Below are 5779 nucleotides of genomic sequence, written 5' to 3'. Positions count from 1 at the left end.
GTTCTGCAGCAGTGAATTCCACCATTCAGTCTTCCAGGTCACTTATCTGTTCTTCTTCCTCAGTTATTCTGCTATTGATTCTTTCTAGTCTATTTTTTTTTTCCACAGGCTGCAGTATTGTAGTTCTTCTTGCTTCTGCTGTCTGCCCTCTGAATTAGCAACTTTTTTAAAACCTTATTTTAATACTAGGGAGGCATTACAAATATTCATCTTTAAATCATTTTCATGCAGTGTGCAAACCATGGGGATTTTTGTTTGTTTGTTTGTTTGTTTTGTTTTGTTTTTTTTGTGGTATGCGGGCCTCCCTCTGTTGTGGCCTCTCCCGTTGCAGAGCACAGGCTCCCGACGCACAGGTTCAGTGGCCATGGCCCACGGGCCCAGCCGCTTCGCGGCATGTGGGATCCTCCCAGACTGGGGCGCGAACCCGGTTCCCTTGCATCGGCAGGCGGACGCGCAACCACTGCGCCACCAGGGAAGCCCCGGGATTTATGATTTAAACTAAAAGTCATGTAACAGATTGAGATTTAAAGAAAATATGTAAAATGTATACCTGTCAATATAAACCTGTATTCATATATAGATGTAGGTATATAAACATATAGTTTACAGATATATAGATATGTAGTTTATAATCACAAAAAGCTAAAATTAGTATATGTGCTGTCTTGCTTAAATTACTAGTATCATCTACCCTCTATAATTTTGTTTTCCCTTTTTTTATAGTGAATAATTTTATTATAATATTTAATTAATTCTGATATTTGTGCAAAGCTCGTTAAAAAGACCCTCCCTCATTTTTCATCAATTGATAATTTTGATGAGTGTATAATAAATATTTGTATGTCTAAAACCTACAAAATAATTTTTCAAACAAGGTATTTCTTTTTTTTCTTTAAATCAGTAATTCCCCCCCTCCAATTTTACTCTATGTTTCTGTGCATTTTACTCATGATATATATAATTATTAAGGAGAATAGATGACATTTAATGTAGAGGTCAAACTGCCGAATGATGAGAAGCATATAGATCACATGACCTCTCAATACCAGTTTGGCCCACCCATCCACCTTCCTACCCTTATTGATTCCCTCCCATAATAGTTGCCTAAATCATGAAGCCAGTTAGTCTATGTGATTGTGTATTCTACCCTTAATTAACCCTACATCCTTCAAGAAGATGAGAAAGCTTATCTCTGGGAACCTTTCCTTCACATGTTGATCTATTAGAAACTTTTCCTTGGCCAACACTTTGCTTGCACAATTTTTACCGTAGCTCAGTGCCTTCTACAGTGAAAGGTGGTAAGGGCACCCCAGGAGGCACTAATAATGTGAGACTAAAATATTAGATTTTACTTATGTTTACATTGTGTTTCATTCTTTAAAATTTCAATTTCTGTATATGTGTTTATATATGTATATATATACATATGTATGTATATATATACTTTTAAAATATTTTACAAATAAATAAGAAAAATATATTTTGCTTAGAATTTTTGCTGGTAGAGGGCAGAGAGTAGAAGCAAGAAGAACTACAATACTGCAGCCTGTGGAACGAAACCACGTTCACAGAAAGATACGCAAAATGATAAGGCAAAGGACCAGATGAAGGAACAAGATAAAACCCCAGAAAAACAACTAAGCAAAGTGGAGATAGGCAACCTTCCAGAAAAAGAATTCAGAATAATGATAGTGAAGATGATCCAGGACCTCAGAAAAAGAATAGAGGCAAAGGTCGAGAAGATGCAAGAAATGTTTAATGAAGACCTATAAGAATTAAAGAACAAACAGCTAGAAGAATTAAAAAAAAAAACAAACAGAGATGAGCAATACAATAACTGAAATGAAAAATACATTATAAGGAATCAATAGCAGAATAAATGATGCAGAAGAACAAATAAGAGACCTGGAAAACAGATGATGGCTTTCACAAACACAGAACAGAATAAAGAAAAAAGATTGAAAAGAAATGAGGACAGCCTAAGAAACCTCTGGGACAACATTAAACACATCAACTTTCACACTATAGGGCTCCCAGAAGGAGAAGAGAGAGAGAGAATGGACCCGAGAAAATATTTGAAGAGATTATAGTCGAAAATTTCCCTCACATGGGAAAGGAAATAGCCACCCAATTCAAGGAAGCAAGGAGAGTCCCAGGCAGGATAAACCCAAGGAGAAACATGCTGAGACACATAGTAATCAAAATGACAAAGATTAAGACAAAGAAAAATTATTAAAAGCAACAAGGGAAAAATGACAAATAGTATACAAGGGAACTCCCATAAGGTTAACAGCTAATTCTCAGCAGAAACTCTACAGTCCAGAGGGGAGTGGCATGATATATTTAAAGTGATGAAAGGGAAGAACCTACAACCAAGATTACTCTACCCAGCAAGGATCTCAATCAGATTCGACAGAGAAATCAAAAGCTTTACAGATAAGCAAAAGGTATGAGAATTCAGCACCACCAAATCAGCTCTACAACAAATGCTAAAAGAACTTTTCTAAGTGAAACAAGACCCATATATATGCTATCTACAAGTGACCCACTTCAGACCTAGGGACACATACAGACTGAAAGTGAGGGGATGGAAAAAGATATTCCATGCAAATGGAAATCAAAAGAAAGCTGGAGTAGCAATACTCATATCAGATAAAATAGACTTTAAAATAAAGAATGTTACAAGAGACAAGGAAGGGCACTACATAATGATCACGGATCAATCCAAGAAGACGATATAACAATTATAAATATATATGCACCCAACATAGGAGCACCTCAACACATAAGGCAACTGCTAACAGCTATAAAAGAGGAAATCAATATTAACGCAATAATAGTGGGGGACTTTAACACCTCACACCAATGGACAGATCATCCAGACAGAAAAGTAATAAGGAAACACAAGCTTTAAATGACACAATGTACCCGATAGATTTAATGCATATTTATAAGACATTCCTCTTGAAAACAGCAGATTACACTTTCTTCTCAAGTGCACAGAACATTCTCCAGGAGAGATCACTTCTTGTGTCACAAATCAAGCCTTGATAAATTTAAGAAAATTGAAATCATATCAAGCATCTTTTCTGACCAAAATGGTATGAGATTAGAAATGAATTACAGGGAAAAAAGAAGTAAAAAAAACCAAACACATGGAGGCTAAACAATGCATTACTAAATAAGCAAGAGATCATTGAAGAAATAAAAAAGGAACTCAAAAAATACCTAGAGACAAATGACAATGAAAAAATATCGATCCAAAACCTATCAGATGCAGTAGAATAGTTATACGAGAGACATTTATAGCAATACAATCCTACCTCAAGACACAAGAAAAATCGCAAATAAACAATCCAACTTTACACCTAAAGAACCTAGAGAAAGAAGAAGAAACAAAACCCAAAGTTAGTAGAAGGAAAGAAATCATAAAAATCACAGTAGAAATAAATGAAAAAGAAATGAAGTAAACTATAGCAAAGATCAATAAAACTAAAAGCTGGTTCTTTGAGAAGATAAACAAAATGGACAAACCTTTAGCCAGACTCATCAAAAAAAAGAGGGAGAGGACTCTAATGAATAAAATTAGAAATGAAAAAGGAGAAGTTACAATGGACACCACAGAAAAACCAAGTATCATAAGAGAGTACTACAAGCAACTCTGTGCCAATAAAATGGACAACCTGGAAGAAATGGACAAATTCTTTGAAAGGTATAACCTTCCAAGAATGAATCAGGATCACAGTAGAAATAAATGAAAAAGAAATGAAGTAAACTATAGCAAAGATCAATAAAACTAAAAGCTGGTTCTTTGAGAAGATAAACAAAATGGACAAACCTTTAGCCAGACTCATCAAAAAAAAGAGGGAGAGGACTCTAATGAATAAAATTAGAAATGAAAAAGGAGAAGTTACAATGGACACCACAGAAAAACCAAGTATCATAAGAGAGTACTACAAGCAACTCTGTGCCAATAAAATGGACAACCTGGAAGAAATGGACAAATTCTTTGAAAGGTATAACCTTCCAAGAATGAATCAGGAAGTAACAGAAAATATGAACAGACCAATCACAAGTAATGAAATTGAAACTGTGATTAAAAATCTTCCAACAAACAAAGTCCAGGACCAGATGGCTTCACAGGTGAATTCTATCCAATATTTAGAAAAGAGCTAACACCCATCCTTCTCAAACTCTTCCAAAAAATTGCAGAGGAAAGAACACTCCCAAACTCATTCCACAATGCCACCATCACCCTGATACCAAAACTAGAGAAAGATACTACAAAAAAAGAAAATTGCAGACCAATATCACTGATGAATATAGATGCAAAAATCCTCAACAACATACTAGCAAACAATCCAACAACACATTAAAAGGTTCATACACCATGATCAAGTAGATTTATCCTAGGGATGCAAGGATTCTTCAATATACGCAAATCAATCAGTGTGATACACCATATTAACAAATTAAGGAATAAAATCCATATGACCCTCTCAACAGAGGCAGAAAAAACCTTTGACAAAATTCAACACCCTTTTATGGTAAACACTCTCCAGACAGTGGGCATAGAGGGAACCTACCTCAACATAATGAAGGTCATATATGACACATCTAAAGCAAACATCATTCTCAATGGTGATAAACTGAAAGCATTTCCTCTAACATTTGGAACAAAACAATGATGTCCTTTCTCACCACTGTTATTTAAGGTTAATTTTGGAAGTCCTAGCCACGGCAATCAGTGAAGAGAAAGAAATAAAAGGAACACAAATTGGAAAAGAAGAAGTAAAACTGTCACTGATTGCAGATGACATGGTACTATACATAGGTACTCCATAATACTGTACATAGATGCAACCATAAAACTATTAGAGCTAATCAATGAATTTGGTAAGGTTGCAGGATACAAAATTAATGTACAGAAATCCCTTGCATTCCTATACACTAACAATGAAAGATCAGAAAGAGAAATTTATGAAACTATCACATTCACCATTGCAACAAAAAGAAAAAAATAGGAATAAACCTACCTAAAGATGTACTCAGAATACTATAGGACACCGATGAAGGAAATCAAAGATGACACAAACAGATGGAGAGATATACCATGTTCTTGGATTGGAAGAATCAATATTTTGAAAATGACTATGCTACCCAAAGCAATCTACAGATTCAGTGCAATCCCTGTCAAATTACCAGTGGAGTTTTTTACAGAAATAGAACAAAAAATCTTAACATTTGTAGGGAAACACAAAAGACCCCGAATAGCCAAAGCAGTCTTGAGGGAAAAAATGGAGCTGGAGGAATCAGACTCCCTGACTTCAGACTATTCTTCAGAACTGCAGTAATCAAAACAATATGGTACTGGCACAAAACCAGAAGTATAGATCAATAGAACTGGATAGAAAGGCCAGAGGTACACCCATGCACCTATGATCAACTAATCTATGACAAAGGAGGCAAGGATATACAATGGAGAAAAGACAGTCTTCAATAAGTGGTGCTGGGAAAACTGGACAGCTGCATGTAAAAGAAGGAAATTAGAACACTCCATAACACCAAACACAGAAATAAGCTCAAAATGGATTAACGACCTAAATGTAAGACTGGACACTATAAATCTCTTAGAGGAAAACAGAGGAAGAACACTCTTTGACATAAATCACAGCAAGATCGTTTTTGATCCACCTCCTAGAGTAATGGAAATAAAAACAAAAATAAACAAATGGGGCCTAATGAAACTTCAAAGCTTTTGCACAGCAAAGGAAACCAC

Source organism: Physeter macrocephalus, chromosome 2, assembly GCF_002837175.3.
Source record: "Physeter macrocephalus isolate SW-GA chromosome 2, ASM283717v5, whole genome shotgun sequence".
Taxonomy (NCBI): domain Eukaryota; kingdom Metazoa; phylum Chordata; class Mammalia; order Artiodactyla; family Physeteridae; genus Physeter; species Physeter macrocephalus.
Note: the sequence above shows the minus strand (reverse complement) of the source record.